Genomic DNA, 26,736 nt, shown 5'->3' with positions numbered 1-26,736 from the left:
GTTAGTTAACCATGTGGAAAAAATGAATTTGGACCTTTACTTAGATCATACACAAAAATCATTTGCAAATGGCTTGAAGATTTAAATAAGATAGGCAAAATTTTTGAAAATTTGGAAGAAAACATAGGAGAATATCTTTTTTTATACTTTATTTATCAAATAAAGAAAACAAGAGAATATCTATAACCTCAGGTATGGGAAGAGTTCATCAACAAGTTTTTAAAACACTATAAATCATTAAAGAAAAAATGGATAATTTTATAAAGAATGTCTGTTCATGAAAAGATCCTAAAAAGTGAAAAGACAAGCCACACTGTTGAAGAGGACAGTTTTCAGCAAGAACTGACAAAGGCTCAGGATCCAGAATATATAAAGAGCTCCTACAAATCAGTGAGTAAAAGCAAAACTTCCCAATGGAAAAATGATGGTCAAAATACATGAACAGGCATTTCATAGAAGAGAAAATATGAATAGACAATGAAAAGAAGTGTACATTCACTGGTAATCAAATTAAAACCACAGCAATTTGGCAACAATTCAACTGTTGGCAAGGATGTGGATGAATGAGAATTCTAACACAGTACTGGTAGAAGTGTGAATTTGTAAAATCACTTTGGAAAACCAATTGTCATTACCTGGTAAATGCAAGGATATGCATACTCTAAGCCCAGCAATTTTACTCCTAGGTATAAATGCCCTAGAGACTTTTACACATTTCTAGGTGTTGTGTACAAAAATGTTCCTAACAACATTTTTTCCATAACAGCAGGAAACTGCAAATACCAATTGCACATTGACAGGAAAATAGACACATTTTGGTACACTCATACAATGGAATTCTATACAGCAGTGAAAATGAAACAACCACAGCTAGAGTAATCAAATAGATGACTCTCTCAAATATAATATTAAGGGGAAAGAAGTACATTGCAGAAGAATGCAGAGTATGGTGCCATATGATAAAGTTTAAAACAAGGCAACACTAAACAATGTATTCTTTAGGGATACAGTTGTTTCTGGTATAATGTAATATAGGTATTTGGGAAAAAACTCAGCCTGCAAAACCATGCACTAAAAATAACAGAAAGGTTATGGACTTTTTTTTTCCTATGGAAAAAACAGGGAAAAAAAATCCTATGCAACTTTGTAACCTTAATATTAATAAAATCGATAAAACTAATAACAATTCTAATAAAATATAAAGACAATTAAAAGACACATTGCATTCTAAATAAATAAATGCTGCTGCAAATGTGAGAGTTCATCTTATAAAAAAAGGAAGACAGCTTCTTGGGAGAAGGTTTAAGGAAGGGTTGAGGATGCTGTGTTAGGGTAAAATGCTGAAGTTCAGAAATAACTGTGTAATAAGCACTTCCAAGACAGTGTATGAGGACAAACTGAGCCAAGGGGTAGAAGTTGGAATGTATCAGCTTCACATACTGAAATTCACAGCTTGCTGCATTCAAGCTGAGGTGGAGCAGAACAATTATGTGCTGGGAAAAATCTTGAATAAGCAATGTGACTTCTGTGCATACTGACACAATTTCTTTATTTTCTGATTGCATATGAGCTAATATGCATTATTGTAACAGAAGTTATAGCATAAATGAACTGAAGCACATGTGAAATATAGAAGCATTGTAGAAAGGCATAAAGAAAAAAGGAAAAGAAAATTAAAAATCACCCAAAAAGTCCACCATCAGGGGACCACATTTTAGTGATTACACATACACATACATATCTAATTTTACAGAAGTGGGAACATATTATATGTTCTGCTCTGCAACCTGCTTTTTAATAACCAAATGCACAGTATGGCAATAATTACATAATCCTACTTAATGTCTGCATATTGGTTCATGGTATGTATGAGTCAAAATTTACATAGCCAATGATCTGGAAATTGAACATATTTTTTATGTTTTACTATTACAAATGACATTTCAATTAACCTATTTTAAAATACTTCTTTAACACTTGTCTAATTATTTCCTTAGAATTCATTTCTAGAGGTGGAAATGTCGTGTCACTATTTTTTTTTAATTTGTCAAGGATTATTTGCTCTTTACAAAGACAACTTGCTCTTTTTTTAAACCAAAATTTTATTTTTTACATAGGGAACACTAATGATGTTTTCTTTTGGTATTTTATCTTCTGAGGTTAAATTGTACATTCTATAATGGAAAAAGTTATGAGTTGGAAAGCTTTGCACCTCTCTAAGGATTCAAAAAGTGATGAGACTTATTTTTAAAATAAGATCTAAAAAAAAAAACACTTCAGGGAAGGAGCAAATCACAGGCTTCAATGATTTGACTAAGAATTTCTAGTTGAAGTAGTCAATGGAGAATATAAATAGATAAGAGACAGACAAGTGGAAGCTGTAGAAATAGAAACAGGGAATGAAAAAGGATCAATGAAGGAAGCCAGCAGATAATGAAAGGAATGAGAGGAGAAAGAAAAGCCTAAGAAAGAATGAGGCACTTGCAAGGACACCCTGAAGCCTGAGAGGAGGAAAGGCAACGTGAGGATACAGGCAATGGATAGGAGTCAAGGGCACAGGGTGTTGGGAGGTGACCTGATCAGGAATCCAAAGCACATGGGGTCAAAGAGAAAAAGCTAATGAAAACCTGCCTTTGAAAAAGAAAGTTATTAAAGAAACTGAGGAGGTAGATCTCAGCGTCTGTGCAAATGCTTATCTAGTTGTGGGGGAAATTACAAATATAAAATGGGAGCACTGGTAAATATGAACAGTGGTCAGAGATCTTGTAATAATAATAATGACAATTTTTAAAACCTGTGGAATTTCCTTCCTAGTGTGAGTGACAGTAAAGAAAGATGGCTTCTACTTGGGAGGAAAAATAAGGGCTGTTGGGGCTCACAAAAGCAGGTAGTGGAGAGAGGTAGAGAGGACATTTAGACAAAGATTTTGATCACACAAGCTGTGAATTTCCCACCAGAACCACACAAGGATACACAAGGCCAGACAAGAGCTCAGCTTCATGCATATATTTCCAACACACATGACCAGCTCTTCCCAAGCTCAGCCTGGCAGGCAGGTGGGCGAAAAGAACAACCAGAGGACTTGTCATCATAAAAACATCAACAGAGGAAATGACCAAGATGGGGTTTTAAAGACTCAACATGTTAAATTATTAAAAGCAACGCAGATGTTTTTCTAATTAAAAAAATAACTGAGAACAAAGAGTTTAAGAAAACTAAATGTCAATCTGAAAAAGTATAATTGCATAGAGGAAAAAGATAAAAAAGGAAAAAGTCAAAATTCCACCCCTTTAATTTCACAACTCTTCATATTTTTTAATATATCTCTCAAAAAAAATTTTTTTCCCCAGACTACATAGCTATGTCTCTAGCTCTACATATCTCTTTAAATCTATTTTGTAGTATCTCCTTCTATGAAAACGGATTTAATCTGGAAATCCCTGGTAAGTTACTATATCATGAACACATTTCTATGCCTTTGAATGTGCTTTTTCCACACAATTTGTAATTGCTGCTTTGGAATTCCTTGTCTCTGTGCCATGTTTTATTTAGCTCATTCCCTTCTGTTGAACACTGAACCTGTTTCAAATTTTTTGTTAAGATAATTGCTGCTCTAAACTTTCTTATGGTTACATATTTGCACATATTCATGGTTATTTCCTTAGCATAAATTCAGCCATGGGAATTGTTAAATTAAAGGGTGAGAACATTTTAAAACCTTTCAATATACACTGCAAAATTGTCCTCCAGAAAGGGTGTTCCCATTTATATTCTCACAATAATGTAAGAGAGTGCTTTTCCCAAATTTTTGCTAAAATCATTACAGTTTTTGAAAGATAGAGGAAAAACTCCTAGAAATTAGATTCTGACTATGGACTTTGGAATTATTTGACCATGGTTTGAATCCAGGCTGTTGCCTATGAGACCTCAGGCAAGTCACTTAACCTCACTACACCTTAGTTTCCACATTTGTATGCAGATAATATCTACCTAAAGTGTGATAGGATTAAATTTAAAATGTATTAAAAATGCTTAGCACAATGACTGACACATTGTAAACACTAAATAAATGGGAAAGGGTATTCCTCAGAATGATTTTTTTTTCTAGAATTCCCCTATGAAAACTATCAAGAACAACACACAGAATGAGGCACAAAAGAGAAGGAATTCAGATCACAGGTGACACAGAAGGAAAACATCGGGACCACCACAAAGCTGGTTCCTAAATAGGGGCCAGGAAAAAAGCTTTGAACAAGAAAATGAATTGAGTTTAAAATTACATAATAGTGGTTGAGCCTGTTTGGCAGTGCAATTACATGAGGCTATAACACAAATACAACAAGCATTTTTATACTAAATGGGCAGAGAAGAAATGCAAGTTCCATGAGGAACCTCATCCCTTTGCTATGAGGCTGAGGTGCTCTGTGGACAAGAAGATAATGTCAAGTTTGGGAAAAATTACAAAAGGAAGATTAAAATCCTTGGAATGTGTAAGTTGGCTGCTGTCATAGTGAGTTGATAACATCACCCAAGTAATAACAGAAGGACATATATTTAAATATCTTAGGAAGAGAGAAGGGGAGAAGGACAGGGAGAAAAAGAAAGAGAATAATAAAATAACCAAAGTGAACAGACCAAATAAAGTCCTGCATATAATTGTGCCTATGAGTCCTGCATATAATTGTGCCTACGAGTCTCCCCCTGAGTGCCTCTTTGTTGCTCAGATGTGGCCCTCTCTCTCTCTCTAACTGAGCCACCTAGGCAGGTGAACTCACTGCCCTCCCCCCTATGTGGGACCTGACTCCCAGGGGTTTAAATCTCCCTGGCAATGCAGGATATGACTCCCGGAGATGAATCTGGAGCCGGCATCATGGGATTGAGAATATCTTCTTGACCAAAAAGGGGATGCAAAATGAGATGAAATAGTTCCAGTGGCTGAGAGATTTCAAATAGAGACAAGAGGTCACTCTGGGGACAGTCTTATGCACTGTATAGATAACACCTCTTAAGTTTTAATGTATTGGAATAGCTAGAAGTAAATACCTGAAACTATCAAACTCCAACCCAGTAGTCTGGACTCCTGAAGATGATTATAAAATAATGTAGCTTGCAAGGGGTGACAGTGTGATTGTGAAAACCTTGTGGATCATACTCCCTTTATCTAGTGTATGGATGGATGAGTAGAAAAATGGGGATAAAAACTGAATGACAAATAGGGTGGGATGGGGGGGGATGGTTTGGGTGTTCTTTTTTTTTACTTTTATTTTTTATTCTTATTCTGATTCTTTCTGATGTAAGGAAAATGTTCAGAAATAGATTGTGGTGATGAATGCATAGCTATATGATCATACTGTGAACAGTTGATTGTATACCATGGATGATTGTGTGGTATGTGAACATATTTCAATAACATTGAGTTAAAAAAAAAAGTCCTATGTATCCACCATGCTTGTGCCCCAATAGGGAGAGGGTGGTAGCTGCATGGATGTGCAAGCTGGGAATAGGCAGGTTGAGAACTCTTGGCATATACCTGGATGAAGACAAGGATGTAAAGAGGACTGGAAGTACATCATGGAAATGGAATATGAGCAAACATGGGTGGAGGAAAGAAAGAGTCTGGAAAACTTCAAGAACAAGCCAAGGGTTACATTTCTGCACTTCTGTGCTGCCAAGAGCAGGGACGCACGCTGTGTGAAACCAACAGGGCAACGCTGGCAAACCACACACCGCTCGGATTGCAGGGAAGGGGATTAAGAAGGGTTTAAACCCAGCTTGTTTTTTGCCTTCTTGCTGCAAAACAAGGTGGGAAAGGACAAGTAGCAGGAGGAGGGCATCAGTCCCCAACCATGGCTGTTCCATGGGGAGCCCAAAGACACATGAGGTGGACCCTGCCTTCAAGGAGTCCAAATCCAGTTATGGAGACAAAATCCCTTGGTATGAAATAAAAACAAAAAACAAAAAACAAAAAAACCCCCGACATATGATAAATGCTTAACTAGGAACAACTAGGATATGGTGGGGGTGGGATGCAGCACAGCTGGGAAAGCTTCCTGGAGTAAAAGTCCAGGACAGGATCTGGACAGCTGATGAGGAGAGAGTGGTTTCTAGATTGGGGTCTCGGCAGGAGCCAAGCTGAGGCATAGGGACTGGACCCCGTGTGGTCATGTACCACCACGTGAATGGGGCAGGGCAGTAAGAGGGAAAGAGCTTGGACTTCAGGGTCAAGAGGACTTCTTTTACTACTGGTGAACTGTGAGCTCTAGGACCTCAGTTTTCCGATCTGTAAAAGGAGGATACTAATACCCTTCTCTCAGGGTTATTGAAAGGATAAAAAAATAATATGTATAAAGTACTAACACCATTACCAAAGTATGATAAATGCTCAAAAAGTGGCGGTCTTATTAAAATACTATCCCTAAAAATAAGAGCACAGCATAGAAATGAGAGGGTAGGAGAATGATAATATTAAAAATTGCTGAAGATTTTCAGAAATGAAAAGGTTCAAATAAAAAAAGATACAATGTGAGGGGTCATGATTAAAGAAGGGGCGGATTTGAGCAGTACTCTCTAAAGGATGTCTGTGGACTGGCGACACCTGCATCACTTGGGAGTTTGTAAGAACTACAGCTGTTTGGTCCCACACAGACCTATTTAATCAGAATTTCTAGTGGTGAAGACCAACAATCTACTTGTTATCAATACATCCTACTTTAAAGCTTGAATAACCCAGGCTGGAGAAGTTGGAAAAGTTTCTTGGCCAAGAAATTGGTTCAAAATAGATACACCTGATCTCCAGTTAGCCTTGACCTCAAAATTATCATTATTATTATTATTTTTATGTGTGCATGAGGGTAATTAATTTACAAAGAGTATTTTGGATATACTGCTAGGAAAGTGGAACTGTTGAAAGGATTAAGATTGATTAAAGCTGATAAAAGAAATGCCAAAAATGCATAGAAATGTGAAAGAGCTAAGGAAATAATCAGAATGGTAAAGAACATAGTGAAAAAAACAGGAAACAAGGAGGAGAGGGAAAATCTGAGCCCACAAAATAAATTAGACGCACAGTGGAAAGGAAATATTTGCACAGAAAAAATGGGGATTTTCAAGGAAATTAAAAAAAAGATGTCTTCTGTTGCTGCAAAGGAGAGGCTAGGCCTCCCTATAATTGTGCCTAAGAGCCTCCTCCCGAATGCCTCTTTGTTGCTCAGATGTGGCCCTCTCTCTCTAGCTAAGCCAACTTGAAAGGTGAAATCACTGCCCTCCCCCCTATGTGGGATCAGACACCCAGGTGTGTAAATACCTGGGTGTAAATACCTGGCAAAGTGGAATATGACTCCCAGGGAGGTATGTAGACCTGGCATCATGGGTTGGAGAACATCTTCTTGACCAAAAGGGGAAAATGAAAGGAAATGAAACAAGTTTCAGTGGCAGAGAGATTCCAAAAGGAACTGAGAGGTCACTCTGGTGGGCACTCTTACACACAATATAGACAACCCTTTTTAGGTTCTAATGAAGTGGGGTAGCTGGCGGTAGATACCTGAAACTATCAAACTACAACCCAGAACCCATGAATCTTGAAGACGATTGTATAAAAATATAGCTTATGAGGGGTGACAATGGGATTGGGAAAGCCATAAGGACCACACTCCCCTTTGTCTAGTTTATGGATGGATGAGTAGAAAAATGGGGGAAGGAAACAAACAAACAAACAAACAGACAAAGGCACCCAGTGTTCTTTTTTGCTTTAATTGCTCTTTTTCACTTTAATTATTATTATTGTTATTCTTGTGTGTGTGGTAATGAAAGTGTCAGGGATTGATTTTGGTGATGAGTGTACAACTATGTAATGGTACTGTGAACAACTGAATGTATGATTTGTTTTGTATGACTGCGTGGTATGTGAATATATCTCAATAAAATGAATACTAAAAAATGAAAGGAAAAAGAAAGATGTCTTCGCCTATTGTGTAAACTTGTAACTGAAAGCAAAAGAATTTAGGTAACATTAGGTTAATTATTTCAAAATATTTCATGTGTAACCATCTATATATCATTTTTTAAAAAGCCACACATGAAGGTTCTGGCTCTGGAGGTGTTAAAAAAAAGAGATAAAAATTTGCTGAAGATCTTTGCCACCTATTCACATTGTTAACTTGACTGAACACTGACTTTTGAATTTTAAACTGTTCTGCAGACCATTTTCTCATTGAGAGCTTTCAGTCATTGGAGTGGAGGCAAAGGAAAGAGAAGGGAGCTCATAGTCGGAGCCGATGCTTCTCATATGTTATCTCACTTATTCCTCAGGATAACTGTGTGAAGTAGGTACGGAGTTATCACTTCCACTATTTAGTCTGGTGTGTGGAGACTAAATGTTTGATTAGCTCACCCAATATGGTGGAGAATGGGTCTGAACTAAGGGCTGATTCTGCTCCAGACACCTCCACAGAACCGATCTACCCAAACTCTTCACTGATATATTTCCCCCTCTTCCGCATAAACTTAGTATTTTTAAAAAATATGTATTTTAACATCTTGGTGGGTTGGAAGCCAGAATGCAAAAAAGTAAAATTGCTCCTAATTCCTGTCAAAAGATAACCTCTGTTAATATATTGTTGTATTTCATTCTAGCCTTTATCTGTGTACATGTATATGTGCGTGTGTGTGTATGTGTAAAACATGACATGCATGTGTTTGGTAGTTCACCAAATGGATATAACATTTTATTTTATTTATTTAACAACAATTATATAGTGCTTACTGTATGCCAGGCAATGTTTTAAGTTTTTCAAAAGTACTGTCTATAATCTCTTATCCCAAACCCTTTGGACTAGATGTGTTTAAGAATTTTCTCTCTCTCTCTCTCTCTCTTTTTTTTTTTTTTTTTTGATGTACTGTACTAACTCAGTGGGCTCTGGAGCGACATCCTATAATTAACTCATTAAAATTTCTGTGGCAGAATATAGTCATAGTAAATGGGATAAAGACATTGTAGGCTTATGTCCGTTCAATCCAATTCTGCTGCTAATTAAACTACAAAACCCTTTAGGTTTTTTGAGCTTTGAGGATTTTGGAATTGTAGACCTATATTGATTCATTTACAACACATACCACCCCTATGCAGCAAGTACTTTCTTCACCCCATTGTATAGATGAGGAAAGTGTGGCATGGAGAGATTTCCAACGTAACGTGTTATAAGCAGCAGAGTCAGGATTTGACCCCAGATGGTGGTACTCCAGAATCCATGCTTTAGCTGCTAGTCTTTCTATGCAGCTTCACCTCTACCATAATTTATTTAACCATTCTCTTATTATTGGACACATAGGTTGTTTCTAGTGTTTTACCTTCCTGAATAAAATCCGTGAAGAACATCTTTGGGTATACGTCTTTATCCATATTTCTGATGATTTCTTTAGGATAGTATTCCAGAAGTTAAATTCCTTGGCTGAAAGCTAAGAACAGTTTAAGACAATTGTTTTTCACATAAGTTATTATGAGCACCAGTTTTATCCCATTCTACCAGCATTATCTATAAAATCTTCATATTTTGATAGATAAATGTATATCATTTCTAAATGTTTATTTCTTAATTCAAATAAAGTTAAATATGTTTATATATTGATCAACAATGTGCTTTTCCTCATTCAGAAACTATTATATCCTTTGCCCAAGCTTTTGAAATCAAATCATGGTCTTAATGCTTTTCCTATTAAGTCCTATGAGCTTTTTATATATTGAGAATTTTAATCTTTTGGCATATTTGCTGCAAATTTTTCAAGTTTACTTTCCTTTTTATTTAATTATGACTTTTTATACAAATATTTCAAATGTTTATGTAATAAAATCTGTCAATATTTTCCTTCCTGATTCTTTGCTACTATTACACTTACACTCCTATTACACTTGTTTATAAGTTAACTCCCTCCTTCTCATGAGATAGCCACTGCTTTAAAAAAAAAATACTAGATACTCCACAACCGTCAAGTTTTCACTTGAAGTTACAACTTAACTAAGTGTACTCACGTAAGATAGAGAGTTAAATAAGTTGTGTGTTCATTTTCGCTAGTGGATATCCTTTGAGTCCCACGAAACCTGCCTAAGACTGAGAGGCAGCCAGATACTGGGAAGGGCAGAATGCTAGGAGTAAATGCAGTCAGGAACATAAACCAGGTCTGTTATGGTTGAGCTTTCTTTGGCAAGCCAGGCAGCTTTCAGAGCTCTGGTTTCCTCATCTGTGAAATGGAGTTGGTCATACCTGTGTCCTGCCCTGCCCATCTCCTGAGATTCTAAGGATCAAATGAGTTCACAGTGGGAAAGTGCTTTGTCAATCACTGACTGCTGCAGGAGTCTACACATGGAGATTTGTTCATTCATTAATTCACTCACTCACCCATTCATTGATGGATTCATTCAGCTCGTCTAGTGTATCAGGATTCCACTGTATCCTGGGGTTTCAACATTGAATGAGACATGCTGACTGCCTGCCCTTGATGTGTTTGAACAACATGTATTAGCTCATATAAATCTTTTAACAACCAACAAGGTAGGTAATATTAATAACCCTAGACTGTAGATAAAGAAACTGGAGCACGAGTGGTTAAACAATGTGCCAGGGTCACACAGCTAGTATGTTGTAGAGCTGGGATACAAGCTCAGGCAGGCTAACCCCAGAACCAGGCTTTTAACCAATGTGCTGTCCTTCCTCTCGGTTGACCTGGCTCCTTGACCTGAAGGAGCTCATGATCTGATGGACCTGGAGTCTGAGGGTGTGGTGGGGAGCGTAGGCCTGAGGTCCCCCTCTCCACACTCTCCCTCCTCCCATGTTACAGCTGCCTCTCGGATCAGCCACTTACAGAGGGAAGCCACAGGTGGTACCCCTGCAAACCCACCCTCTTCCACAAGGACTTACCAGGGTGGAGAACTTGAATGTCACGGCTGGCATCTCCAAGTCCCCAGTGCCAGCTCAATGCCTGACCCACAGTTCACTTGATGTTTGTGGAACTAATTACAGAATTACAGAATATTTAGGAAGACTATATGGAGGATGTGATAAGTCTTTCAATCATCAACTTCTATTAAGAAGAGAAAAAAAAGACTTTTCGAAGGACAAATAGCTCTCAATCATTGGGGGAATCACTACAGTCCCTTTGAAACTGTTTGTCTCTTTCTACTTCAAAAACAGTAAATAAGGAAGACACATGCAACTCCACCAACAGAGAAAGAAGTCAACTCACTTCATTTTCTATTTGTTAGTTATTTTGCTCATGTGTGTGTGACTTGTTGAAAGAAGAAAGGCTAAAATTAGATTCCTCTCTGCAGGTATCGTATTACCTTTGCCCTCATCATCACTGATAAGCATTCACTGAGGGTGGAGGAAAACAGGTTTCTACCCTGGTTTCCAGAGGAAAAAAAGTCAATTATAGATGAGAAACACATAAAAGCCAATCAATTCAGGTTATTTAACTCAAGAAATCCTCATTCTTCCTGCTTTTTAAATACAAGGAAAGACCTCCAGGACTAGATGAGCCAAACACTATGGCCAGTTAAGCACCTGGTATATGTCAGGTATTATGTTAAGCACTTTCCATATACAGTCCATTTAAATCTCACAGCTACCCTTTCAAGGAGACATTAGCTCAGTTTTACATACATCAAAGGAATAGCCACCAGTAAAAAAAGTGAAGTACTTTGACCAAGGTCACCAAGACAGAAATTCCATTTTTAACCAAACTCTAGACTGTCCATTGCAGAGGCAGACCGTATTTTTCCTCATTTCACATTTTGCCACCTGATTTGGCCCTGCCTACTAGTATCTTTTCATTTCAGTGGTTTCAAGCGACTGAACCCAATGGTACATATTCAATCAGCATTTCCTAGTACCCATATTTGATGATGAAATAGGAATAAAGCTCCTGGCAACTTTTCAGCAAACACCATCATATATGCCTGGGGGCTATTTTCCGTCTTATGAGTAGATGTGGTTACCAAGATGTACTGCCTTGCAAAATAGGGACCACCACCTCATGCCTCTAATTCCCACTGACTTTAAAGAAATTCATGAGGCATCTCACCAAGTGCTTATTGGATTGTGGAAGGACTTTTGAGGAAAAAAAGGAGAAAAAATCCATCAGGTTAGTGTCAGGCAAGAGTTGAACCAAAATTACCAGGCATGGATGAGGGTGAAATGTGCCAGTTCAGGACAATGGCAAATCAGTGAAGTCCATTGTTTATTCCCCCTAACTTAAAAGCCTCCCAGGAATAAGAGACAGAGAAAGAGAGAGAAAATGAGAATACATTTGTTACGGATCAACCAGATCTTCCTTATCCCATTTATTTCATGACAAAGAAGGTTGTCAAGGGATCTCCTGAGTCAGAAAGACAGCTTCTTTTAGGTACCAATCATTAAGTCCTCTGAACTTATGCACTTCACAGATTTCTGACCCCAGGTCCCTAGGATTGTGGTGGATTCTCAGCTTTCTTTCGTTTTACCCTAAGGTCACTTGGCTTACAGAGCCAAAGCATGACAAATCAGAATCTGAGGCATCACTCCTCCTCATTGTCTTCCTCACTGCCCACATTGAACAAGCAGCTGAGTTCCATGAACATCTCAAGCATTTGGTCCCTTCTCTCTTTGGCCACAGCCATTGCCACCCTGGTTCAGGCCGTCATGACACAGTCTGAATGGTTATATCTTTAAGGGACCTATCTGCACCAGACTTACTCTCCTTCAACACAGCATCCAAGTGCTCTAAACAACAATGCTCACTTATTCACTCTTCTACCTAAAACCCTCGAATGGCTTCCCTTTGCCCTAGGATAAATACTGAACATAACAGCTAACAATTATTGAGTGCATAATGTGTGCCAGGTACTGGGATGGGCTTCCCTATGCCTTATCTTAATCCTTGCAGCAACTCTAGGGAGAAGCACCATCTTCATTACTGCTACTTACCGAAGCTAAGTCACTTGACTGAGGTCCCACAGCTACCAAGTGGCAGAGCCATGACTCAACCCTCGGTCTGTATGACCCCAGAGTCCATACTTTCACCACCCTGTATCCACAGAGTAGCACGCAGGCCCTCTGTGACCTGGCCTGCCCACCTCTCCAGGTGCATCTCTAAATGCTCCTTTTGCTTCAACTCTTCCCGCCACTTGCAGGTCCCAGAACATGATATGCCGTTTCATACCTCAATTTTTTTGTTGTTATTGTTTGTTTTTTTTTGCACATTAAATTCTTTCCTAAAATACCCCTCCCCTCTGTCTATATGGTGGAACTTCTCATCTTTCAAGATTCAACTCAAGCATTACCACCTCTATGAACCCTTTCCTGACCCCTCCTCCCTTTGGTAGAATTGACCACTGCCCTCCCTTGTGCGTCACTGTACCCTAATTATGCTTCCATTATAGCAACCACAAGACTTTATTACCCTTACATGGATGAGAATAACTCCCCTTCTTGGACTTCTATGAGTTCCTTAAATGGTGGGACTGTGTCTTACTTATCCATTTTTCTGTAGTATCTAGCATAGTGCTGGGCATATAGAAGGTTTACTGCAAATGTCGTTGAATGAATGAAAATATTTGTTTGTTAGTTTTTCTTTCCTCACTTACAGTCTGTATAAAACACTTCACAGAAGTACATGCAGCATTAGGGTAACTAAACATTTTGACACCCTCCCAATTAGAATAGCAGATGGGAAGGAGAAGATACTGCAGTCCACCTGCCACATCTGTTTCCACCAGGGAAAATACTCAGTGACAACAAAGAACCATCAGTGTACAAGCCAAAGTTGGTATTGGGATTACACACATATCTACCTTGGCAATGGGAGTACGGATGATTCACATGTGAACTGCAATGCATGCATTTTATTGTGCATAATAAAATAAACTGATAAGAATAAAGTCAATCTAAACATTTAATTTTAGAAGCAAGAATAACAGCAATGGGATACCATGACAAACTTAAGACAATACAAACAATGCTGTGATAACAATGCATTCTTTCCCAAAATGCCAGAAATGCCAACTCTGCTGGACTGCACACACAATATGGCAAAAACTGAGTGGCAGCCAGGCTTCTTCATTACGTGCAGCGAAATTTGATTCCTAATTGATAGATTCTGGTCTTAACTCAACATACACCCCGTCATTCCTGCCCATCCTTGAATCTCAGCTCAAGGGAATCCTTGGGGAAGCCTTCCCTGGTCTTGTAGTCCAGTCTCTATACACCCTCAAAGAACTTTGTTTCTTTTCTTTAGAGACCATACGTTAGTTTGCAATCACATATTCAATATTTAGCTATTTTACTAACATCTGCCTCCCCAATGTATCTGTAAGCTATAGGAGAGCAGGGACCTCGCCTGGCTTTATTCACCATTTTGTCTCCAGTGACTAGCCTACAGTAAGGCACTGTAAACATTTTGAATGAATGAATGAATGTTGAATGACACATGATTCTTTCATCCCTTCCTCACTCATTGCCCTATTTTCTTAAGAATTATACTCAACTTCTTACCAGTCTCAAACTTGTACTCAACCCATTCCTCTTTATTATCCCCCCATCGTAACACAAGGATCAGTCCTTATTTTCTAATAAGCCCCCACCCCCAATTCCAAAAGACTTCTTAGAAGTGCCAGCTTCTGACATGTGTGGGATTCAGGACTGGTCTTGGAATATGAAAAAATAAACAAAATAAAGGAAAACATGGTGAGTGGAATAGCTATCAAGCTATTTCTAAAAGTCTTCACAACTCCAAAAGAACCTGCTAATTCAGTAAAAATAATTTAAACCACCTCTATCATAATATATAGACTAAAAATGAGTTGATTAGCTGATTTGTTTTGGTCACTTCTAAACCGGTTGTGGCCTTGCATAGACAAAGACTTGGAAAACAGTTGATCATGCTGTTTGTTAGCAAGAAGTAAGCCGCATGTGTGGTCTCTTAGCAAATTATCAAGGGGATCTTAACTAAATGACAGCTCTCCCAGGGCCTTCACCTCCAAAAGTCATCTTCTCCATTCATGGGTCTCAGTCTGCTCCTCTCCTTCTACTTCCCTGTTCTACTCTAGCCCCCTCTTTATATCCCAGCAGCCCCCACCCTTATCTACCACAGGGCTGTTGGGAGGCAGATACAAAATATACACCCTCCCAGGTTCCTACTGAGGGAAAAACCTACTGCATACCACTCTGCTGATCCTGGGGGTTGGGAAGAGGGCAATGGAAGGGTGTAACTGGCAAAGTTCTGCTTTAAGGGATAGGATCTAGCAAGGTGTTGGCTTCTGGAAATCTAGAGCATTTCAGGCAATATCCTTTATTAATTTCCCTCAGTGCCTGACTCAACTTAAACTACACTTGGAAAGTCCATTTAAGAAAAAGAACAAGTGGGTATCGACTTGACAGAGCTCTCTACTTTGAATCACTGGGAAAGTCAAGGTAAAATAATGAAATGTCTTATCAGTGGGCTCCCAACCCCAAGGGCCAACTCGATGAAGGACATTTGAGGACTTCAGAGGTGGTGTGAGCAGAAACACTGGAGATTAAGGGATGGGGGCAGTAGTGGTGACATCATTTTCTTCTGGTACTTTCATTAGGCAGGAGGTGAGATAAAGAATCAAAAGGAGGGAACAGAACAACTAGACAGTTGTCTGTCAAGATTTGGGTAAAAAAAGATTTGGGTTAAAAAAAAACAAAAAAACAAAGGTACAAATAGACACAAATGCTAGTATAGGCAATATCTCTAGAAGGTAAAGTTTTGTATTATTTGATTTTTTAAATGCATGTGCATGTATTATCCATTGAAACTATAACTTAAAAATAATAATGAAAAGACTGCATCAATCTGATACTCTCCCCTCCCTTCCCCAACGACTCTGGAGGCAGGAGATCAGGCCCTGGGGACTTACACCACAATTTGGTGTCACTAAGGCCAGGTCCCAAAGGCATCTTGGACCAGGGATCCTGCGAGGGGATTCGGGGCCCAGTAGGATGGGTACTGATTCTGCGCCCCCCCCCCCCCATTCTATATGCATACACGCTAGAAAGCTACCTGTTCTCCTATTAACACGCAGAAAAGGAGTTCCTTCTGACCCTGTCACCTGCAGAAACAGGCAGAGGCGGCACAAGACACTACCCACAGCCGGGTTTTAGTCCGCACTCCCGTTCATCCGCCAGGAGCTGCCGACCGCCCTTTCTGGGAGTAACAGTGAACAGCCAAGGTCCAGCAACTCGGGTCCTCCCACCCCCGCACAGTGCTTCCAGGTCCAGGCTGCTCTGGAAGGCGCCCCTCGCTTGGTCCCAGAGCCCGCGGCCCCCAAACCCTGTTCCGACCCCTCCCCCACTGGAGGCGCTTCCCGCCCGCCCTCCTCGCGTCCCTCGGTCCTACCTGGCGCCCTAGCCTGGGCTCCCTCGCACAGGGGCAGCGCCAGCTCCTCGGCTGTGGGTCTCTCCGAGGATGGGTTCAGGCTGAGCTCACGACCGCACACGGGACCAGCTACCCGAATCCAAAATCACCGTTTCCGAAGAGGCGCCCTTGGCTCCCGCGTGTTCCCCGCGCGTGCCCTCGGGTCGGACCAAAGCAGTCCCCGCAGACCCTCTGGGCGGCCGTGGAGGCCCGGGTCCCGGAGCTCCGCCCCTCTACCGCTGCCTGCCCGCCTGTCTCCTGGGGTCCCCTACTGCAGAACACATCTCTCCCCTCGGAGCCCACTCGCAGGCTGCAGTCTACACCCCGACCCCGGTTCCCTCACCGCTTCCCAGCCCAGATCGAGCTGAGCTGACTCCTCCAGAGCGGGCGCTCAGGGTGTGCCTTCCCTCCCCCGAGGACCCCGCGCCCTCGAGTTTGGTCCCCGTGGAGACGACGGGTTCCGTGCTCAGGTAAACGCCTGCACTCTACGGAGCGGTTCTGGGCGTGCCCCGACCCCCAGATCCTGCTCCTGCGGTCGGGGGAGACCTCCTCTCCCCTCCCCCTGGAAATGATGGAAAGAGACTTACGACGCTGGGGGCTTGCGACTCTGTCAACGTCCACTGGGCTAAGAGTGGGAAACTTTTTTCCTGATAAAAGGCTAGAAAATCACAGTAATATAAATACAGATCTCATGCCAAAACTCTTACTCATTTTGCAAGATTCGGGCCAAGCGTTGCCTACACTGCCAGACCTTCCCGGTACAAATAGCTTCTTTCCTTCCACTCTTCCCAAAAGGGCGCACGGTTCTCCCTGGCTGGCCTCAGAGGGCTGTTGCTTGTCGTCTCCTCTATCCCACCCAACCGTGCGCTCCTTGAAGGCCGGGAGCCGGGAGCCGGGAGCCGGGCTTGCTCATCCCTGTCCTCAGCGCTGGCACGGCGCCCGTCACCTAGCACGGACTCGAGTATTTTAATAAGGCGGAAAATTAATTTTTTAGTAGAAAACCAGCTTTTGCTTTTTATCTTCAAAGCATAGTCCTTTGGGTGGGCAGTTCGCTAATCTCTAAAAAAGCCACAAAAAATATTATCCCCTTTGATCCAGTAATTCCACTCTTGGGGAAATTTCCATGACAAAATAATACTTGTGTGCAGACAGATGTTCATAGCAGTATCAGTTATTACAGAAAGTAATGATTTTAAAAACCACAAAAAACAAACAAAGTGAAACTGTCAACAGTAGTAAATCGGTTAAATAAATTATGGTAGACTAACTTAATGGGATATTACGAAGCCTTTAAAATGATAAATATCGAGACAGTAGTAACTCAAATTCTTTTTAGAACAAGGAAGGAGTATTAATGAAGGAGAAAATGAAAATACGAAGCAACAGATGAAGAGTTTACAAAATAATTTAACAAAAAAATTAGAAAATTACATAGTTACCATCCTTAACAATGTCATATAAAAATGCAGTTATCATGTCTGTAAAATAGGGATGACATCTACCTTAAGTGACTCTTAGTGTGCTAAACGAGATATTTAGCACTTGGACCAACCAAGCCTGATACACAGTAGACACACAGCAAAAAGTTTCCTTTCCTTTCTACAAAGGAACACAAACTCACATCCAGAGTCTGAAATACATCCTGGTCACAGTTTAGCTCTGCCCATTTGGCTTCCTTTCCCTGGCCATGCAGGGAAGGAGGGAATTTAGCAAATGTTCAAGTACCAGGTTAAAATGAAGGGGGAGTCTGGTTAATAAGAATAAATGCACAAAAGAAACAGTAGATAAATTTGATTTCATCAAAATAAAAAACTTTTGTGCATCAGGACTTCATCAAGAAAGTGAAAAGACAATCTACATAATTGGAGAAAGTACTTTCAAATCATATCTTGGATAAGGCTTTAAAATCCAGAATATATAAAGAGCTTTTATAATGCAACAACAAAAAGATAGACAACCCAATTAAAAAAATGGGCGAAGGACTTGAATAGACATTTCTCTAAAGAAGATAAACGAATGGCCAATAAGCTCATGAAAAGCCGCTCAATGTCATTAACCATTAGGGAAATGCAAATTAAAACCACAGTGAAATATTACTTTATAACCACAAGGATGGCTATTATTTATAAAATGGAAAATGAGTGTCAGAGTAGATGCAGACGAATTGGAACTCCTAGTGCATTGTTGATGGGAATGTAAAATGGTGCAGCCACTGTGGAAAACAACATGGTGGTCCCTCAAAAAGTTAAATATAGAATTACCATTTGACCCAGAAAACTTCTAGTTTTACACCCAAAGAGAGTGAAAACAGGGTTGCAAATGGATATTTGTACACCAATGTTTATAGGAGTATCATTCACAACATCCTAAAGCTGGAAACAACCCAATTGTCTATCAACAAATGAATGGATAAACAAAATGTAGTACATACACACTATGGAATATTACTCAGCCATTAGAAAAAATGAAATTATGAGACATGCTGCAGCATGGAAGAGCCTCAAAAAACATTATGCTCAGTGAAATAAGGAAGACACATAGGGACAAAAATTGATATCACTTATAAGAGATGACTAGATTGCAAATTTGCAGAGACAGAAACCAGATTAGAGGTTATGGGGTGGGGGGAGGGGAAGATGAGTGTTACAAACAAACAAACAAACCTGATGATTAATCTTTATCTTCAGGTCAGTGGTAATTATTTTTAAAAGAATATGCATTATATACATTTTCTTTATGTGTATATATTATATACTTCTAAGTGGGAAAAATATTTCTAGCAGCAAATATAAAACATAAATTTCTAAATGTCTTTGAAAAAATGCTCTATATATGAGAAATTAGTCAATAATTTCCCCTTAATACATCATATTAGCTAGTTACGAATTTCTAATTTGTAGTCTGCTTTTAAAAATCAAAGAAGACATGAAATAAATGACTATTACCTACTTATTACAATGCCATATGATGTAGAGGATACAAAGAAAAAAAAAAAAAAAGAATAAATGCAAAGTTCTCCCTCAGGCCCAGACACCCAGTAATATGAGTTCACAATGGGGAGATTTGGCTCAGTAGCGATACACATCAAAATATCATCACAGATTTTAGTTGGCCTCAAGCACAGCCTTGTCAGCCCCCAAAGGGTAAACATGATCGTAGGCTGAATTAATATTCTTCAATGGTCAGCTTATACTTGAGCACATTGTTCAAATCTGGGCACCATCCTTTAAGAAACTGTTACTCTGCAGAGCTATTATTAATCCCATTTAAAGATGAAGAAACTGAGACCTATAGAAAATAAACAACATATTCAGAGTGGGGCAGCTAGGAAGTGGGAGAGTCAAGCCCTGAATGTGATCAGCTTGAACACAGCCCACATAGTCAACTACTTCCCAGGCATGCCTCAGGGTGTGCATGTCCCACAAGAGATGGTTTTGAGTGGTATACAGACAATGACATTAAACACCATTGAATCAGACAATGAAAAAAGTTATGCCCTTTTCAGATCTCTTGATCCCATGGATTATGCCAAGGCAGAAGTATCATTTTTGTGGTCCTTTGTCCTTATACCTCTCCACCACTTGTTAATCTCCTGTTTTAACAAAGAGAAAGTCTAACTCAGGCTCAGAATCTTTGCAAGGCAACAGTTTTAAGTAGAGTTTAATATCATCACTTTTGCTTCCTTGAAAATATGTATGCTGTTACTTTCTAATTATGGCAATTAATGTAAGTTTTCCACACACAAAGTGATGCAGTTTCCTTTTAAAATAAATTTATTTGAGAAAATTGGAAAATTTGAAAGCAAAATATTAAGGAATTAATAGGACTATAACCAGTGCCCTGCTGGCAACAGTGCCAGGCAGAACCCAGTTCCAGGTTTGGGACTCTCGCCATGGAAAGAATTTGGAGACAAGAGAGACCAGTAGGAATAAGTAGTAAAGCTTATGAAAGAAAAAGAGAATGATACATGTTAAAGAGATAATGTGGACGTGTTCAAGGGAGAAGCATGCACTGAGTGGCAGTGGGTTAGCTTGTAATATAGGCAAGTTTTGCTGGTGGCAGGTTTCCAGAGTAACCTTTGAACACTAGGGGCTTACAAGGTTTGTATTAACTATGGTTTGCATTAACTAGGTGCCTTCTTTGTTCTAGAAGGAGATAGCTATCAGGGCTTGTGGCCTGCCAGTCATGTATCCAAAATTTATCTATGGGCAGATGTTTAACAATCTCTATGACCCCATATTTTTTGTCATTAACTAAGAGTTTGGTTTGGGCCCATGGTTTTTATGGTTTTATGGTTTAGGGAGGCTTCAGAGCTTTAGGGGAAATTTTTGTCCCATGAGAAGTTTGTGGGTCTGCATTTACTCTTTTGAAGCTAAATAGAAGACCAGGGACCACAGCCTTGATGCCCTATTCTATCTGGCCTCAGGACCAGAGATATTTGGATATGGTAAAAGTGGTGAAATCTCAGAGAGGGTACACAGATGCCTGAAATTTGGGAAATAACGGACCCAAACATTACTATGACCAGTGAGTGGAAGGTATGGTGAGCTAAGTTTCAGTTCAAAATGAATGAAAACTTTCTAAGAGCTGTTTGGGAAGAAGCTGAAAGTCTGGCGTGGGGGAATGTTAACCCCTTCACACAAGGGTTGAAGCAGAGGTTAGATACCTGCTTGCCAGGAATGATGCCAGGGGAGGGGGGTGCAGGCAGTGTCAAACATCAGATAGGCTAGAACCTTCTAAAGTTCCTGACAACCAGGAGAATCTGAGATTCTTGATAGTGGAACTTCCTAGGATCTGACTACTGGAGAGCCTGAGACAATTTGGAGTCATTTACATTAACTCTCTTTGAGGGCAAATACCAAAGGAGCATTCCAAGCAAGCTTTGAGCATTATCGACATCACTGTGAATAATTTACAACTAACAGACCCCCCCCCCCAAGGTAATTGCTTTTAAGGAGACAATCTTTTGGAGGTTTGAAAATGCCAGAGTATTTGTTTATGATTCAATCATTCACTTTCTAATTACACTGGTGTAGCCTCTGTTCATAAAGGCCCTGATGGCCAAAAGATGGGGCTGCTCCTCTTTCTTTCCACATATCAGCCTTCCCCATCCCCAGGAGGCACCTTGTGTGATATCTGTTTCTGCCCCAGCAGTTGTCTGTGCTGTTCATTTTAACCTGTTTTGACCAGTGTAAAAATGCATGAGTGATGAAAATGTACATGGAGTCCCAGTGGTAAACAAGCTACTGTGGTGTAAGGAATTTATCTTGCAACTGTATTGGGTGCTTGCCAATTTAATACCACTTAATCTGAAAATTCACAAGTCATGGTCTGATTGCCTTATGGTTCAAGAATATTTGGCAAGTGACCTATCCTTAGAAGTCATCTGGGCTCATCTCCTCTTAAGGCAGAAATCCCCTTAGGAGCTTGCTTGGCAGGGAATCTAAAGGCAGAAGAGATGTCAGACTGAAGGAAATAAACACAAAGGTCTTGTGGAAAGAATAACCTTCCCTGAAAGGACTGTTTCATGGGGAAGCTCATTCGGTGGTCTGACAGCTATTTGGGTTGGAAAGTTCTTTCCTGAGATATCCCTGATGTTTCTCTTTCCCTCACATCCCATGTCCAAAGTCTCCCCCAAACTTTCAAAATACACCCACAATCAATGACTCACCACCTGCACCACCCCAGTCAAAGCCAGCATCGTCTCTTTCTTAGAAAATAGCCTCCTAACTGTCCTCCCTTTGCCCATCCTTGCCTTTCTTTGGTCTCTTCTTCCCACAGCAACTGGAGAGATCCATTCAAAGCTTGATTTGGATTACATCATTGTCTGAAAACCCATCTATAAAGGTTTCCAACCTCGCTCAGAGAAAAATCCAATAAAATCCATGGCCCGTACTCTCTCTCTAACTAAGCCACTTTGGCAGGTGAACTCACTGCCCTCCCTCCTACGTGGGACCTGACTCCCAGAGGTGTAGATCTCCCTGGCAATGCAGGATATGACTCCTGGGGATGAATCTGGGCCCAGCATCACGGGATTGAGAACATCTTCTTGACCAAAAGGGGGATGCAAAATGAAACAAAAGAAAGCCTCAGTGGCTAAGAGATTTCAAATGGAGTTGAGAGGTCACTCTGGTGGACATTCTTACGCACTCTATAGATAACACTTTCTAGGTTTTAATATATTGGAATAGCTAGAAGTAAATACCTGAAACTACCAAACTTCAACCCAGTAGCCTTGACTCTTGAAGATGATTGTACAACAATGTGGCTTACAAGGGGTAACAGTGTGATTGTGAAAATCCTGTGGATCACACTCCCTTTACCCAGTGTATGGATGGCTTAGTAGAAAAATGGGGACAAAAGCTAAATGGAAAATAGGGTGGGATGGGGGTGGTGGTGATTTGGGTGTTCTTTTTTTTATTTTTATTTTTTATTCTTGTTCTGATTCTTTCTGATGTAAGGAAAATGTTCAAAAATAGATCGGGGTGATGAATGCATAACTATATGTTGGTACTGTGAACAGTTGATTGTGTACCATGGATGATAGTATGGTATGTGAATATATCTCAATAAAACTGAATTAAAAAAAAAAATCCATGGCCCATAAAGGCCAGTATCATCTAACCCCAGCCCAGCCTCTGATCTCATCACCTACAAACTTTCTCAGCTCCAGACACGCTGGTTTCCTCATTGGTCCTTGAATTTGCCTAGCACATCCTGCCTTGGAGTTTTTGCATTTATTGCTCTTAGTCTGGAATACTCTTCTCCCTCATTGCGTTTGCTCTTTACCCTTTGGGATTCCTATCCCCAATAGCATAGCCACTCAGTCCCCCTACTTGTCACTATTTACTGCTTTTTTGGGGGGTGTTGTAAATTTTACTGATGGTTTGGGAGCAATAAAGTTGGTGTGGGGATGGGGTGACAGAGAGGTAAGAGTAAAGTGCACATAAACAACTTTAAAATGAATATTAAATTATCCTAAGTTAAAAAAAACACTTAGGCAATCTCATTTCCATGAATTTCTTATTGGTTGTCTTTTCTTCTCGGTCCCCAGTCTCCTGCCTCTTTACTGTAGGGCCTCCCCACACTCTCACCTACACTCAAACCTTCTTTTCCCCCTACCCCCTCTTAGGATGCTCTAAGAAACTCAAAATTCCTACTTGACCATGTCCTGGAGCCTATCTTTTCCATTTATTCTGTTTTAATTACCTCATTTTATTGAAGTATAAGATACATTTAGAAATATGCATAACTTGATGAATACTGCAGAAGCCTCTTTATTGCCCCTTTCCATTCTGTAAAACACCCAGAGAATAGCCATTTTCCTGACTTATAAAACCATAAATTATTTATATTTATATCAATGTAACTATTAGGTGAAGTTCTTTTCTGTGTCTAGCTTCTTTCCCTCAACAGTGTCTGAGATTCAACCATATTTTTAGTATTGCAGTAGTTTGTTCCTTTTCATTGCTATATGATAGTGTCTTTGTGCTGGTTTGTATATATTATGCCCCCCAGAAAAAGCTATATTCTTTAATGCAATCTTGTGGGGGCAGATGTATTAGTGTGGATTAGGGTAGAACCTATTGTTTCAGTATTTCTATGGAGGTGTGGCCATGCCCACTCAGCATGGGCCTTGATTAGTTTACTAAAGCCTGATATAAGCTCAGACATAGGGAGCTCACTGCTGTAGCTGAGACAGACATTTTGAAGATGGCCATTGGAAGGTGAAGCAGACATTTTGGAGAACACCATTTTGAAATGCAACCTGGGAACAAGCAGATGCGCCACGTGCCTTCCCAGTTATTGGTCATCCCCCAGTGGCCAGCCACGTGCCAGCCACATGCCTTCCGGATGCCATTGGCCATCCCCCAGTGAAGCTACCTGATTATCAGTATGTTACCTTGGACACTTTATGGCCTTAAGACTGTAACTGTGTAACCAAATAACCCCCCTTTTATAAAAGCCAATCCATTTCTGGTGTTTTGCATCCTGGCAGTATTAGCAAACTCGAACTTGTATGACTGTGTCACAATTTATTGAACTATTTTACCACTAATAAACATTTGAGTTGCTTCCAGTTTTGAGCTATTGTGTATAATGCTTCTGTGAACATTCTTGTGTAGTTTCTTGGGGTTTACTTGCTTGCACATTTGTTTGCAATATGTAGGAGTGGAATTGCTGGGTCTAAATGAAGGTATATATTTGGCTTTAGAAGATATCACCAAAGAATTTTCCAAAGTGGTTGTATCAATTTGTATTTCCACCAGCAGTTTATAAGAGTTCTTATTTATCCATATCTCATCAACGCTCGGTATAATGTTTTGGTTTTCTTTAAAATTATTTTTTACTCTGGTGGGTGTGAAATGGTATTTCATTGTAGTTTTGTTTTCCATGATGACCACGAAGTTAAGTACTTTTTAATATGTTTTTTGGCTATTTGAATATTCTCTTTAGTGAAATGCCAATTTTTACATGCTCTTCCCCTCTTCTAAAAATTGGGTGATCTGTTTTTCTCATATCAATAGATAGGTGATCTTTTTTTATATTCTAGTTATAGGTTCTTTTAAAATTTAGATATTACAAATATCTTTTCTCATCCTGTGGCTTGCCTTTTCACTCTCTTAATAGTACCCTAACATAATCCAATTTTTAACAATTTCCTGTAGGTTTAGTGGGTTTTTATCCTGCTTAGATCTTTGCCTTTTCAAAGTCGTGAATATATTCTCCAATGCTATCTTGCAGAAGTCTCCTTTTTTTTTTTGCGATTAAGATCTACAATCAACCTGGAATTGGCTTTTGTATGGGTCAAGTTTCATTTTTGTTCCGGTGAATATCCAATTGACTCAGCCTTTCCCTACTTTTCTGTGGGTAACCTTTCTCATAAATAAACTACCAGTGTATATGTGGGTCTGTTTCTAGACTCTCTATTCTGCTCCATTGGTATATCCTGGTGGCAAAAATACATTGTAGTATTTTTAATAAGTCTTAAAATCTGGTAGAGTAAGTTCTCTTTATTATTCTTTAAAATCATCTTGAGTCCCTTGGACCTTTGCATTTCCCTATACTTTTTTATGACAATTACATACACACACACATACACACACCACTAAGTTTTTTATTGGCATTACACTGACTCTATAGATCAATTTTTTTTTTTTTTTTTTTTTTTTTTTTTTTTTTAAAGTATTTGACTAATTTTTTTTAATTTTCCAACTTTTTAAAATTTTGAAAAATTTCAAACCTACAGAGTTGAAAAAAATAGTACAAAGAGCAACCATATACCCACTACCTGGATTTACCAATTGTTACCAGTTTGCTGCATTTTTCTCTCCCCTTTCACATGGAGTCAGGATGTGTTACCCTTCTGGTATGGATGTGTAACCATATATGTAGGGAATATTGCCAACCAAGGAAGCTCACCTGAGCACTGGTGTCCAAAGTTTTTACTGGGGCTTCATTACTTAGGTATGATTGATTGATTACCCACATAGTTGAACTCAGTGTCCAGGTCGACTAATGCTTTGTGGCCCAAAGCCCCTAACACTAAATCACATGATTGGTCTTTCTGGCATGGACAACCCCCACCCTAAGACAATCTGGTATGGTCTGCCCCTGTCCTCAACAAAACCACTCCTATCACCTATCTTTTGATAAGGCCTAATTCTTTATTACACGCATCTATGTAACTACATTACCATTATCACACCCAACAAACAATATTGATTCAATAATATTAACTATTATACTATCCATATTCAAGTTTCTCCAATTGTCACAAAAATTAACTTACATAACTTTGTATTATTTTCCAGTGGTTGCTGTAACGAACTATAAACTGAGTGGCTTGAAACACACATTTATTCTCTTAGAATTCTTTAAGTCAGAAGGCCAAAATCAGTTTCATTAGGCCAAAATCAAGACTGTGCTCCCTTCAGCATCCGTTTCCATGCCCTTTCCAGCTGCATTTGTTGCTCATGGCCTCTTCCTCTATGTTCAAAGCCAGCAGTATACCATCTTCAAATCTCTCTCTGCTTTCTTCTATTCTGGGGAATTACTATTTCTTCAAATATTGCGAGATTCAAACTACTTTCAAGAAAAGCATGTCAGAGTCTGAATGGAAGTTTGAAGGTACAACAGGCTCTGATCTGAGGTTGGCTTGAACTTCCCGAGTTTTCTAATTGCTTTCTTTTTTTTTTTTTTTTTTTTATCATCATTTTATTGAGATATATTCACATACCACGCAGTCATACAAAACAAATTGTACTTTCGATTGTTTACAGTACCATTACATAGTTGTACATTCATCACCTAAATCAATCCCTGACACCT

At 39.6% G+C, this 26,736-nt stretch overlaps 1 protein-coding gene across 1 annotated transcript in view; it reads right to left on the bottom strand.

The window, feature by feature from the left end:
* CASR (calcium sensing receptor) overlaps positions 1-16,650 on the bottom strand; it is an 82,045-nt gene extending 65,395 nt beyond the window's left edge. The window contains exon 1 of the mRNA XM_037836723.1: positions 16,387-16,650. The gene's annotated coding sequence lies outside the window, so the exon portion shown is untranslated. The remainder of the gene's footprint in view (positions 1-16,386) is intronic.
* Between the last annotated feature and the right edge of the window lie 10,086 nt (positions 16,651-26,736).

The sequence above is a fragment of the Choloepus didactylus genome, chromosome 1, assembly GCF_015220235.1.
Source record: "Choloepus didactylus isolate mChoDid1 chromosome 1, mChoDid1.pri, whole genome shotgun sequence".
NCBI classification, from domain to species: domain Eukaryota; kingdom Metazoa; phylum Chordata; class Mammalia; order Pilosa; family Megalonychidae; genus Choloepus; species Choloepus didactylus.
Note: the sequence above shows the minus strand (reverse complement) of the source record. Positions and strands in the feature narration are given on the sequence as shown.